At 40.3% G+C, this 14,830-nt stretch overlaps 1 non-coding gene across 1 annotated transcript; it reads left to right on the top strand.

The window, feature by feature from the left end:
- Positions 1 to 14,518: 14,518 nt before the first annotated feature.
- LOC118482324 lies at positions 14,519 to 14,625 on the top strand. The gene has a single exon (XR_004868367.1). It is a non-coding gene; the product is annotated as a small nucleolar RNA R71 (small nucleolar RNA).
- The last annotated feature ends 205 nt before the right edge of the window (positions 14,626 to 14,830 follow it).

The raw sequence follows: 14,830 nt of genomic DNA, 5'->3' as shown, positions 1-14,830 counted from the left end.
ATGTACGCGGCCCGCATCAACTAAGGGTTTTGGCGATATCCTGGTACCCACTCGCGCGGCCCGCTTAAGCTTGAGGTGAGGCCCTACGCGGCCCGCCTCAACTTAAGAATTATTGTTTTTATTTATTTTATATAGTATAATCTATTTTGGGGCTCGGTTTTCACATACGGGGTACATATAAAGACACATAGATACATTTAAAGATATATTAGGGTGTCGGAAATATTATGAGGATGTCTGTTTTACCGAGGGTTGTTATATCCTCCCCACCTTGTTTTAGAGCTCGTCCTCGAGATCTACTGGAACAAGTGTGGATATTTCTTTTGCATTTTTGATTCTAGTTCCCACGTGTATTCAGGTCCTCTTTTGGAGTCCCACCTTACTTTGACCAGAACTAATCTCTTATGTTTGAGATTCTTAACTTTCCTATCTTCAATTTGTAGAGGCTTTTCCACAAACTTGAGTTGCTCATTAACCTCTATATCCTTAAGAGGTACTACGAGTGATTCATCAGCTAAACACTTTTTAAGATTGGATACATGAAATACATCATGTATTCCTGCCATTTCTTCTGGCAGTTGTAGCTGATAGGCTACAGGTCCTATTCTTTTAAGAATTTTGAAAGGTCCAATATACCTAGGACTTAGCTTTCCTCTCTTGATGAATCTTACCACTCCTTTCCAGGGAGAGACTTTCAATAATACTTTATCTCCTACTTGAAATTCTAATGGTTTGCGTCTGTTATCAGCATAGCTCTTTTGGCGATCACGTGCTGTTTTCAGTCGTTCCTTGACTTGAATGATTTTATCAGTTGTTTCTTGTACTATCTCAGGTCCAGATAATTGTTTTTCCCCAATTTCTGCCCAACAGACTGGGGTTCTGCACTTTCGTCCATAAAGTGCTTCGAATGGTGCAGCATTGATACTTGTGTGATAACTGTTGTTATAAGAAAATTCTATTAAAGGTAAGTGTTCGTCCCAATTACCTCCAAAATCAATTACACAAGCTCTAAGCATGTCCTCCATTGTCTGAATTGTCCTTTCACTTTGTCCGTCTGTTTGAGGATGATACGCGGTGCTTAGATTTAGCCTGGTTCCCATTGCTCTTTGGAAACTTGACCAAAAATGAGAAGTAAAACGGCTATCTCTATCAGAAACAATTGATAAAGGAATGCCATGTAAAGAAACAATTTTATTTACATATAATTTGGCTAATTGTTCCATACTAAAGGTTTCCTTCATTGGTAAGAAATGAGCTGACTTGGTTAATCTATCTACAATCACCCAGATTGTATCATTACCTTTTCTTGTTTTAGGCAATTTGGTAACAAAATCCATTGTTATCAATTCCCATTTCCAAACTGGTATTTCTAATTGTTGTAACAATCCTGAGGGTTTCTGATGTTCAGCTTTAACTTGTGAGCAAGTTAAACATTTAGAAACATAAGCTGCTACATCCTTTTTCATTCCTATCCACCAGAAATTTTTCCTTAAATCCTGGTACATTTTATCACTTCCTGGATGCATCGTATATTTAGATTTATGAGCTTCTTCTAATATACGGTGACGTAAGTTTCCTAATTTAGGTATCCACATTCTCTTTTTATGGAACCTCCAAATTCCATCTGTTCCTTGTTCTAATTCTTTAATCATTCCTTTTAATTTTTCAGTATCTTCCTTGATTACTGATTCCTGGGCTTTTCTAATCTGATTGTTTAAATCTACTTGTAGATTTAATTTAAGAGAACGTACCCTTTTTGGCTTTTCGTGATATTTTCGACTTAAAGCATCAGCCACCACATTTGCTTTTCCTGCATGATACTGGATATCACAATCATAATCACTAAGTAATTCCATCCAGCGTCTTTGTCTCATATTCAGCTCTTTTTGCCCGAAAACATATCTTAAACTTTTATGATCAGTGAATATGGTAAACTTACTACCATAAAGATAATGTCTCCAAATCTTAAGGGCAAAAATTATAGCTCCTAATTCCAAATCATGGGTCGAATAATTTCCTTCATGACTCTTAAGTTGTCTAGATGCATAAGCTATAACCTTTTGTCGTTGCATTAATACGCATCCATAACCTAATTTTGAAGCATCACAAAAGACTACAAAGTCTTCAGTTCCTTCTGGTAATGCTAGTATCGGTGCATGGGTTAATCTTTGCTTAAGGATTCTAAAGGCTTCTTCTTGTTTTAGTCCCCATTCAAACTTAACAGATTTACAGGTTAACTTAGTTAAAGGAATGGCTATTCTAGAAAAATCTCGAATAATCTTCTATAATAACCGGCCAATCCTAAGAAACTTCTAACTTCAGTTGGTGATTCTGGGGTTTTCCATTTGGTAATTGCCTCGATTTTCGTTGGATCTACATGAATTCCTTCATGGTTAACTAAATGTCCGAGAAATTGTACCTGTTCTAACCAGAACTTGCACTTTGAAAACTTAGCATAAAGCTTTTCTTTTCTTAATAAACTTAAAAGTAAATGCAAGTGCTTCGCATGCTCTTCTTTACTTTTAGAGTAAATTAGAATATCATCTATGAAGACAATTATGAATTTATCCAAATATGGCTTACATATTCGGTTCATCATGTCCATAAATGCGGCTGGGGCATTGGTTAAACCAAATGGCATGACAGTAAATTCATAATGACCATACATTGTTCTAAACGCGGTTTTAGGAATATCCTCTTCCTGTACCTTTAATTGATGATATCCTGATCTTAAATCGATTTTAGAGAAAAATCGAGCTCCTTGAAGTTGATCAAACAAATCATCGATCCTCGGTAATGGGTACCGATTCTTAATCGTGACTTTGTTCAATTCCCGGTAGTCAATGCACATACGCATTGATCCGTCCTTCTTTTTAACAAATAAAATCGGCGCTCCCCATGGCGATGAGCTTGGCTGTATGAATCCTTTTTCCAACAACTCGTCTAGTTGTTTCTTCAGTTCTTGCATTTCAGCGGGTGCCAAACGGTAAGGTGCTTTGGCAATCGGTGCTGTTCCTGGTAACAGATGAATTCTGAATTCAACTTCCCTGTCTGGCGGTAGTCCTGGCAATTCTTCTGGAAAGACATCTGAAAATTGGGATACTACTGGGATATCTTTTAATTCTTTTCCTTTAGTGTTAGTGATTATAGAAATCAAATACACTATAGATCCTTTCCTTATACAACTTGCAGTTTTCATCACAGAGATGAATTTAGTGGATCTAAAAGGTTTATCTCCTTTAATTGAGATCTTTTCACCTCTTGGTGATTTTAATTGAATTGTCTTTTGATCACATAAAATACTGGCTTTATTGGCTATTAACCAATCCATTCCGAATATTACATCAAATCCAACCAGATTCATTGGGTAAAGGTTTGCAATAAATTTTTGATTAAAAATTTCTATTCTTGCTCCCTGCAAGATTTCAGAAATCTTAACAGTTTCTCCATTTGCGGTTTCCACTAGACATTCTTGTGGTAGTTTAGTTAATGATTGATTTAGGAGTTTGCAAAACGAAGTATTAATAAAACTTTGGTTTGCACCAGAGTCAAATAATACTTTAGCAAAAATATCATTAACTAAAAACGTACCAGCAATGACGTCTGGGATCATCTTGGCTTCGTCTGCAGTCAAAACAAATGCTCTAGCATTTCTAGGGTTCTTGTTATTTGCAGCTGGGGTCAATTTCGGACAGTTTGTCCTAATGTGACCTTTTTCCCCACAATTGAAACACATTCCATTACTGGATTTCTTCTTGCAATTCTCTTCCTTGTGTCCTGGGGCCTTGCAAAAATTACAGTAAGTAGAGCATCTTCCAGAATGCTTCTTTCTGCAGGCTTTGCAGTAGGGTGCAGAGGTAGAACCTACATTTCTACGATTGGAATTCCCAGAACGGAATTCTTGAGTAAGCCTTTGGGTTAGGTTTCTCCTCTGGTCTTCTTCTCTAGTACGGATTAACTCATCTGTCAAGGTATTGGCTAGTTCTACAGCTTCCTCTATGGTTTGGGGTCTAGCTGCCTTGACTACATGTCTAATTTCTCCAATTAATCCCCAGATGTAACGGGAGATTAATACCGGTTTAGGTGATGCAAGGGTAGGTACTATCCTAGCATATTCAAAGAATGTGGTAGTGTAACCCTTACTGTCTACCCCGGTCATTCTTAGATTTAGGAACTTATTTGCTATCTGTTCCTTTTCATTGGGAGGGCAGAATTTCCTTTCTACCATATTCTTAAATTCCTCCCATTCCATGTTATAAATTCTATCACTTCCTCTTGACTGGAGGATAGTGTTCCACCATTCTAAGGCTGCATTTTTAAACAAATTTGAAGCAAACATTATCTTATCTTCTTCAGCACACTTGCTTATTTTCAGAACTGCCTCAGTTTTCTCTATCCAGCGTAAAGCTGTAATGGGTCCTTCATTGCCCGAGAATTCTATTGGTTTGCAGGACCAGAATTCCTTGTAAGAACAACCATGTGACATGGTTCTTCTTCTTTTGGGAACGGGTGCTTGAAGTATGGGTCCATTGTTCACGCTGTTTTCGGGTTCAGTTGGCCGCTTACTGCTATGCTTACTTTTATTATTCGCTTCCTGAACTGTTTGAATAATAAATGGCATCGCATCTATAATTCCTTGTGCCACAATATGCTGAACGGCACTATTATCCATTTGGTTTCCGTTGTTATTATTGTCCGAATTCTCATTAACCACGTTAATGTTACTCTGGTTATCGTTATTCAGATTTTCTTGGTTTCCCGCGTCGGCCATCTGAATTTTAGACATTTACCAAATATTAATATCACAAATAATATTTATATATAGCAAATCACATGACACGCACGTTTAACCAAAAACGTCGAGCATTGCGACTTTTACTCTTTTTATATAGTATGCATCAATACACACCAGTACAGAAATAAAAATTACAGTACCGACTGAAATGTAAAGCTACAATACTAATAGTATGCATCCGTAGTTTTTTTTTTTTAACACATACACACATATATTATTATATTTTTATTATTATTACTGTTTCTACCATCACCTTCACTGATATGGATTCATCCAAAAATCCATATTACGCTCATCGTATTTCCATACGAGGCGTTCTCCCACCTGTCGCATACGATCACTGCTTTCTAAAATTTCCTCCCCAAAAGTCCTAAGTTCCTGGACATTTTCTGCACTCATAGGGGGTGCAGGTTCTAGGATTGGGTTTGGAAACTGAGGTACGGGTTCCTGATACGGAGGCATAGGGGCCTGGTATGGGTATGGATTCTCTAAAATTTCCCTAACATATGCATCACTAATGTTGTAGGGATCTTGAGGATCTAATCCTGGGTAAGCTCCTAAGTTGGGCATTGGCACATTTTCCTGTATTGGGTTTTGTTGCACGTAGTCCCTAACATCGTCCCACCAGGGGTCGTAATTGTTTGGGTCTAGAGGATCAGGTGGGTACCCTAGGTATCTCCTCCGGGTTGAAATCAGGCATTTCTATCTGGTTTTCTATTTCCATGGGTTGATCAGGATTTTGTGGTTGGGGTGCTAGCATTTGTTCCAGGTTTGGATCAGCAGCAGTGGTTGCTAAAATATGGATATTAGCGATACCCCTATTGAGCATATCCTGATTCTAAGCATCAGTTTCTCTTTTTGCTGCGGCTAACACTCGCTGTTCCTGCAACTTTTTCATTCTTTTCCTACGCTTGTGCGCTCCCCTACTGAACCATCCCCTCTTTTTCTGAGGAAATGGCTCTTCAGACTGAGCCTTAAACACAAAGATCCCTTCTTCTGTGTCAGCAGAATACCCTGAGAGGGCAGGCTGAGAAGAGGAGGTGCCTTCGCTCCTAGGCGAACCAGACAGTTGACGATAGGCGTCAGAAGGTCCTTGGTCACTCATACTATAAACTAACAAATAGTCAGATAACACAGAGCAAGAAATACAATTATACACGTATTTCCATAATTTATTTCCTAACACTTTGAATTTTGATGTCAGCAGAACACTTCTGTGGCTGAATCAGTGGCATAGCTCTGATACCACCTTCTGTCACAGCCTCCGATCCCTATCTCCCGGGAACGGGCGGCCGTGAGCCAGTTTCGGTGGTATCACATTTATTTATCCAATTTGGCAGCGGAAATTTTCATCAGGATCGTAGTTAGGAAATATTTTAATCAGAGTAAACCACCATGTTTATAACATTAAACATATGGGTAAAAACCCAAGTTTTCAATACACACGTTTCATAGGAATAAATCCTATTTATTTAATAAAAACATCCATTTTATTCTTAGGTAACTTTATTGCCACTTTTCCAAGCCTTCAGTGCTGTCCAGCTGGCTTCTATTTGGCTTTCACATTTTGTTACCTGAAACGCGTTTTAAAAACATTTTGTCAGTGGAAAATACTGGTGAGTGAATCCCAGTTTAATCAAGTTTAAGTAAAAACCAATTTGCAGTATTGAGGGCACATCCGCAATTACATTTGTATCCAAGACATCACAATTAACATCAGTGGTACGGTCATACTCAACATATGGGATGTTACCACGCCAGTAACCAATTTTGTATACAAAACCCCAACATACCCACTATAATTGTATTCTTCACAAATACTCAATAACTGTCATTTTGCATGAAAAGGTATTTAAGGTTTTGTAAAAACAGTTAATAAAAAGGAGATTACTCACATTGCTGTTTTAGGTTTTTCGTAAGGGTTTCCTGGAGATAATCTATAAATTACACAAATGCACGTGTGTTAGTATAATAACCCATTTTAACATTAGTAATACCCTCCCCGAGACGGCATTCCAACGACTACGTCGGGCAGAACCACGACAGCCGTTACGGAACCCTAGATCAATCGGGCAGCGTATCTAATACGTCTCCAGGGGTTATAATACTTACATCGTAGCAGAACCTCGCTATTTTAGGGGTATTGAACTCGGGTATAATGCCCACTATTTAAAAGTGTAGAGAGACAGAAAGAAAATGAACGAAAGCAGACTGAAGGCCGTTGCCTTCTATTTATAGTGCTGAATTCGAGTCCCCACGCGGCCCGCTTGGAGTTTGGGCCGGGCTTACGCGGCCCGCGTCAACTCCGGGTCAAAGCGTAGCTTGGTCCGGTCACTATGTAGCCTCGACACGCATTGAACACGTGGCCGCTCCGGGCTGTGCCACAAATCAGGACGCTCGCGGCCCGCCTTCACTTCCCCAAACATGTACGCGGCCCGCATCAACTAAGGGTTTTGGCGATATCCTGGTACCCACTCGCGCGGCCCGCTTAAGCTTGAGGTGAGGCCCTACGCGGCCCGCCTCAACTTAAGAATTATTGTTTTTATTTATTTTATATAGTATAATCTATTTTGGGGCTCGGTTTTCACATACGGGGTACATATAAAGACACATAGATACATTTAAAGATATATTAGGGTGTCGGAAATATTATGAGGATGTCTGTTTTACCGAGGGTTGTTATAGTGCCGCTCCAGGAGTTAGCTCGATTTGAAATTCAACTTGACGGTAGGGTGGGAGGCCAGGTCATTACTCCGGGAATACCTCGGGAAAGTCGCGTACGATGGGAAAATCTTCAATCTTCCTTTCTTTCTCCTGGGAGTCAGTGACGAGTGCTAGAATAGCGGTATGGCCCTTGCGTAAACAGTTCAGGGGTTTCAAGAATGAAATGATACCTGTGACTACACCACTTTTGTCGCCTTGAATAAGAGGTTCACTAAAAGAATGAGGAATGCGAATGACTTTCTCTTGACAGAGTATTTCAGCTCGATGTTTAGATAACCAATCCATACCAATAACGACATCGAAGCTTCTAAGAACGATGGGAAAGAGATTGACAAGAAAAGTCTTAGCAGATAGTAGGAGTTTACAATTGTTGATAACGTGTGAGGCCTCGATGTTCCTACCATTGGCTAATTCGACGACATGTTTAGAGTTTAAAGGCATTGGCGTAGGCTTAAGTATCTTACTAATACGTAGGGATAGATAACTAGCATCGGCTCCAAATTCAAACAGTACAGAAACGTAACGATCATCAAGTAAGAACTTACCTGATACAACGTTGGGATCATTCCCCGCTTCACCAGTCCCGATCACGAATGCTCTCCCTCTCGCACCGTTGCCACCATTGTTGTTGTTGTTGTTGTTGTTTCCAGTGCCTTGATTGTTTTTGTTGTGATTCTGGTTCAACTGGGGGCAGTTCTTCTTCATGTGCCCTATTGCCCCGCACTGGTAACATCCACGGTTGTTCGCTTGCTGTTGTTGTTGTGGCTGGTTTTGCCTTGCTGGGTGCGGCTTCTACAGTCTTTAGCCTCATGCCCCATCTTGTTGCATCGCTGACACTGGTTCCTTGCACACAGCCCATTGTGATGTCGACTACACTTGTTGCACTTGGGTCAGTTTCCTTGGTAGCCACCCTGTTGTTGAGGACCTTTGTTGTTTTTAATCTTCATTTGCTGAGTTGGGGCTTGAGTGGGGTTAGCATCCTTGCCTTGGTTACCATCCCATTTACGTTTGTTATCACCAGAAGTTGCAGTAGTAGCACTGATTCTTTTGGGCAGCTTGTCGTGCTCCACAGCCTGATCAGTGAGACAGTGACCTAGATGAATAACTTGCTGGATCGTGGTGAGATTAGCTGAAGTCACCAGACCTTGAATTTCAGGAACCAGACCCTTGAGGTAAAGCTCGATTCTTTGGTAAGCAGGCTGAGACATGTTGGGGCAAAGAGCAGCATAGTCGTTGGATCGCTTAGTGTACGTCTCGATTTAAGAACGATAAGATTATACGAGAGTAGGATATATACATCCTAGAATGACAAGTTAACCTCCTGGATGGGCTGCCAAAGCAGCAGCCACGGTGTTGATCAAGTTCGTTAGCTGATCCTGAGTGATGCTAACGTTGCCTCTTCCTGCGTCCACTCATTGTCTTCATATCCAGAAAACACAGTATGAGAAAGACGTCGTAGTGTTATGAGAATAAGTAGAAGAGGGTTGACCATTATACACAAGTACACACACACACACATATATATATTCATATACATACATATATAACTAAGCACACTAGTACATATAGCGTCACGTATGCACCAAACAATTAATAAGTAAACACATGCCCGAGCCATGAGGTCAAATACGTTGAGCCTTGCACTTGGAGTGTAGTATTGTTGCGAGTTGCTTGATACAAAATGGGTTATAGTCTGATTTTTCTCAAAAGACTCTTTCCTTTTAAAACCGAGTTCACTATGGTGTGTGCGAAGCGTGATATGATTTTATTAAAATTTTGAGCCCATTTTATGCATTAATCAAGTTTTAAATTTACAAAACACGATATTCTACACTAAACACACACTTGGGCAAGTGCACCCATTGTGAGCGTAGTATAGCGTTTGTAAGATACTGAGGTCGTCCAAGGACACAAGAGAGTTTAGTACCGGTTTATCCTCAACGTCTAATCAATCTAAATTTTTTGAGAAAAAATTTTGAGATATGAAAATAAAAACTAAAAATGCTGAAATAAAATAAAATAAAAACAGATAGACAAGATGAATCACTTGGATCCGACTCGCCTTTAATGTATCCTTTGATGATTTTCGCAGTTTCGGACTTTTTAAGAGATTATCTTAGTTATAGTAGTAGGCCCCTCATTTGAAGGTGACGTTACCCTCAACCTAGTGGTTTGAGTCAGCAGGGATACAATCCCAAAGGGTCGGAATATTGAAAGATAATTAATTAAGTTATTAATGCGAAAAGTGATAGGCCCCTCTTTTGAAGGTGACGTTACCCTCGGCTAAATGGTTTGAGTCAGCAAGGATACAATCCCAAGAAGCCGGTTTAATGTATTTATAGTAGTTTACATATGAGGGGTTCAAGCTATTCGCACCCCTGCCATCCAATACCAGTGGGTATTGAAGGAGGTCCTAGTAAGCTTGATCCAGGTCCTTGCAGGATCTATACACTGAACAAGGCAAGAACCTTACCAAACCATTCCCTTAACCCCCGACCAGGTAGTCAACATGTTTTTATATAGACCATAAAAACATGAATGATGCAATCTTTTACTTTATATAGACAGTAAAGTAACGCCAAGACACCACGGAAAAACGATAGGAAGAATTCACCTTCAACATAAGAAACTAATTATTAAAGTCATTAATACAAAACCAAATAAAAAGTGCCGAAAGATTAAAAATCAAAAGTAATACAATAAAGACTTGTCTTCACCAAGTGATGTAAGAGGCTTAACCAAACATGGCCTTTGATTGGCAAGAATCCTTACGATCAATCTTAGATCCCGAGACTACTACACACTCTAAAGATGGATGATGGATGATGGTGGTGGGTGTTGGTGTTGTAGTGGTGGTGGAGTGGTGGCAAGGTGGGAGAGTAGTGGTTTGCCAACGGATGCCTTTGAAGTTAACCAAGCACCCTTATTTATAGCTTGCACAGTGCTCTGGCCACGGCCCCGTGTCTAGCGGGCACGCCCCCATGGCCAGCCTTTTCTCTTCCTTTATTAAATGCAAGTGTCAGCAAAGGGTCCCACACGGCCCCGTGTCTAGTGGGCACGGCCCCATGGTCAGCATCGTATCTATACTATCAAGATTTGGCAAGATTCTGCGTATCTTTACGTTGACCACGCCCCGTGCTGAGCTGGGCACGCCCCCGTGGTGGGCGTAGAAGCTTCTACAGGTTTGTCTTTTTCTGCAGGATCCTGACCACGCCCCCGTGTTCAGCTGGGCACGGCCCCGTGGCCAGTCTTCTGTTGTCTTGTTTTTGCTTTGGGGATGTTGCCGAGGGGTCGGGCGTGTCACGTTTATTCCCTTTCTTTGTATTTATATTGGTTTTGGCTTCTTATTTGCTTCTTTTGTATGTTTAAGCTCATTTAGTCCTGTAAATTCAAAAGGAAGACAAAAACAAGCTTTTTCCAACATTAGTACTATAAACGAGTTAGTTTTATGCCTCATTTGATGTAATTTATATGTTACATTTTGCATACATCAAATACCCCTACACTTGAATCTTTGCTTATCCTCAAGCAAAACTCTTTAATATGTGGCTTACACACCCAAATGGAAGAGGTAGAGGAGAAGTTTTGGGTTCTATTGGGTTCTATTTTTATTTACAATCCTAATATGTGGCTTACACACCCAAATGGGATTGTGTAAGTAATTTTAACGTTCTAAAAATCATGACAAATAGGATTGTAAATAAAATAATATGTGTCGGGAATCCAAGATCTTTATTGGGTTCTATTTTTATTTTATTTACAATCCTATTTGTCATGATTTTTAGAACGTTAAAATTACTTATTTGGGCATAAAATGCCTCTTTAAAATTCCATTTATATACAAGTTCATGGGAGATCACTCAACACTCGGCCGAAGATGTATTTTTGTGAAACACTCGAGACCGGCATGGAACTTACTTCTACCATAGGCTTTCCAAGCGATCAAACCTCCTCCTTTTTAACTATAAACCTTTGTAAATATCAAGAGTACTTTGGGGAAGGGTTAGGCTTGGGCTAAGGGTAGGTGGTTTTGGTTAGTGGTTAGTAAAAATGGCTAAAAGCGTAAAAAGCGTCGGTCGTCATAAAACTTTTTGTTTTTGTGACTTTTATTCAAACTAAGCATATTCAAACGAAGTTTCTTTGAGAAATTTGTTTGTTTATTGCAAGACTTTCATTTTTTTTACGTCACAAGATAACAAAGCTTTTTACTAAAAAAAAGGGGCTTGAAAAAGAAAAAGGTTTTGGTGGGTAAAGGGTGTTTTGTGGGTTTTGAAATGAAAAGGTTTAGTCCCAAAGGGGTTAACTAGGGGGATTTTGGGGAGGTGATAAAAAAGATGAAAAATAATGGTGTTGAAAGGAAAATGGGTTAGTCCTAATGCCTCTATCATTTACTTACTTGGGTTCAAGTTGGTAACGACCGGGAATGTATCGTCATGGCAAGTTCTAGAGTCGTAAGAACCAAGCGGCTATTCATACAAGAAACGAAAAATGAGCATTTAGTTTAAGGATATATGCTTGTATGCTCAATAAAGGCTCAAAACTCACGTGTTGTGGGAATGGGTTTATAATGTGATGAAGTATATATAAACAAATTTTAATTAGATTTGTCATGCATTTTCATAATTTTCTTATTTGGTTATTTTTATCACGTCGCAATCGGTTGTAAATTTGTAAAAATATAACCTTTTTAGAACTTGTTATTCCAAAATTAAACCAAGATAAGTAAAAAAAATGAAAATTTTTGAAAAAATTTGGGGTGATTAGCGGTTCCAATAGAGTTTTGTGTAAGGCTTGTTATTAGGACTTGCCAGATTCAAGTTTTTAGCATCCCCCCACACTTAAATTACATATTGTCCTCAATGTGTCCCAAAAATAAGTTTTTAGGTTGATTGAATTTGTAAAAGTGTGTTGAAAAACAAATTTTTATGGTACCGGGCGTCTGGCCACGGCCCCGTGGTCAGATTGCCAGTACCAAAATTATATAGAAGGCTGGCCACGGGGCGTGTTCAGCAAACACGCCCCCCTGGCCAGTTACCTAAACTAGGCAAATTTCTGCAGAGCCTGGGCACGGGGCGTGTTGGGCTGAGCACGGCCCCGTGCTGAACTTGCTGTAAGGCTAGAAAAGTTGTCGGGAGGCTCTGTCTTCATGCATGGGGTGTGGTTTCAACGTTCCCTTGGTAACTACCATCTTTTTGAGTCTGATTTATTCCTGAAAAGTTAAACTAAGCTAGAAAACATAAAAGTTAAACTAAACTAAATACTACGGATAGTTCCTCGGAATGCCTTCGTGGTGCGCCACGTTTATAAGGGTCCTTGGCTAGACCCAAAGTCAGTCATATGTTACCCGAGCGGGATGTCTCGCATCCCGGGTTGCACCGTTGGAGAATGTTATCCAAACTTGAGTCTATGACATCCATGTAGTTGACCGGGTCATCTTCTACTCTTTTCCCAACCCCTAATTTCATCTCTTTGTCTCCAACCCTCAATGTTAACTTCCCATCACTCATATCCACAACTGCGTGAGCGGTGGCAAGGAATGGTCTTCCTAGAATGAGTGGTACTTCGGTGTCTTCTTCCATGTCGAGTATGAAAAAGTCAGTCGGGAATACAAAGTCTCCGACTTTTACCAACAAATTCTCGACAACACCTTGTGGGTGTTTGATAGACCTATCGGCGAGTTGTATGCTCATCTTTGTGGGGCTCGTCTTACCTAGTCTGAGTCGGTCAAACATTGATGCAGGCATGAGATTGATGCTAGCCCCAAGGTCGGCTAGTGCATTGTGTACAGGCGATCCCCAAATGGAACAACGGATGGTGAAACTTCCGGGGTCGATTTTCTTTTGTGGGAGTTTGTTGACTAGTACGGCGGAGCATTTTTCACTTAGATTGACCAATTGCAATATTTCAATCTTCATTTTGTGGGTGAGGAAGTCTCTCATGAATTTTGAATATTTTGGCATTTGAGTGAGGACTTCCACAAATGGAAGATTGATATGCAATTGTTTTAGTAAGTTTATGAATTTTGCGAATTGCTCGTCGGTCTTTTGGCGAAGTAGCCGACTGGGGTAGGGTACCGAGGGGTTCTTGGTAGGTTCGGGATTTGGCGGAGGGGTTGTTTCCTCATGGGTTGGTGACGAGGTCGTTGTTTGGTTAGGTAGACTTTTGACGGTTGGGGGTAGTGGGGCCTCCTCGGGACCTACGGTCCGGTTTCTTAGTGCTATGAGATGTACTTGCGCCTTTGGGTTGGTTTCGGTATTGCTAGGTAATGCGCCTTGTGGTCTCTCGGAGAAATTTTGGGCAAGTTGATTTAATTGTTTTTCAATGTTTTGAATACTAGCTTGTTGATTTCTAAAGTTGGATTCCGCCTGTAGGAATCAATCCGAGTACCTTTTTTCGGTTTCGGAGATGAGGCGTGAGACAAGGTCTTCAAGCCTCTCCCGTCCCCCTTGTTGTTGTTGAGTGAAATTTTGTGACTCATTTATTGGTTGTTGTTGAAAGTTTGTTCGTTGATTTTGATTTTGTTGGTTACTACTATTGCCGGGCTCCCTCCAACCAAGGTTAGTGTGGTTACCCCATCCTTGGTTGTAAGTACCCGTTGGGGGTCCCGACGGCCTAGGGCTATTATCAATGTAGTTTACCATTTCCGTTTGATTATCCATTTCTTTCATAGAACTCCAATTTTCATGTGGCCCACCACACCCTTCACAAGCCATGACCGAGGCCATTTTTGCCATTTCTAACTTTTAAAATTTTGAAGATAGGGCCTCGATTTGGGCTTATAAAGAGGTGTTCTCATCTACTTTATGGGTGCCCGGGGCAATAGATTTTGTACCTCGGGGGGTGTGCCATTGAAAATTGTTTTGAGAAATTTCCTCAATTTGATTATAAATTTCATTTGGGCAACGATTACCTAGGAGTCCCCCGGAGTTAGAGTCGAGTGTTTGTCTTGTATGTGGCAGCAACCCATTATAGAAAGTGGATACTTGTTGCCACACTGCGAGACCATGATGAGGACATTTCCTCAAGAGCTCCTTGAATCTTTCACAAGTTTCAAATAAGGATTCCTCGTCCTCTTGTAAATATGTATTGATTTCAGTCATTAATTTAGCGGTTTTAGAGGGTGGGAAATACTTATATAGAAATTTTTGGGCAAGTTCATCCCAAGTGTTTACCGAACCACTTGGGAGGGTGTTAAGCCAAGCCTTAGCTTGGTCTTTTAGTGAAAATGGGAACATTCGGAGGCGGATGGCGTCGTTTGATGCTCCATTGATCCGGAAAGTGTCACATATTTCCAAAAAGTTGGTAATATGT

This window comes from Helianthus annuus, chromosome 9 (assembly GCF_002127325.2).
Source record: "Helianthus annuus cultivar XRQ/B chromosome 9, HanXRQr2.0-SUNRISE, whole genome shotgun sequence".
NCBI lineage: Eukaryota > Viridiplantae > Streptophyta > Magnoliopsida > Asterales > Asteraceae > Helianthus > Helianthus annuus.
Note: the sequence above shows the minus strand (reverse complement) of the source record. Positions and strands in the feature narration are given on the sequence as shown.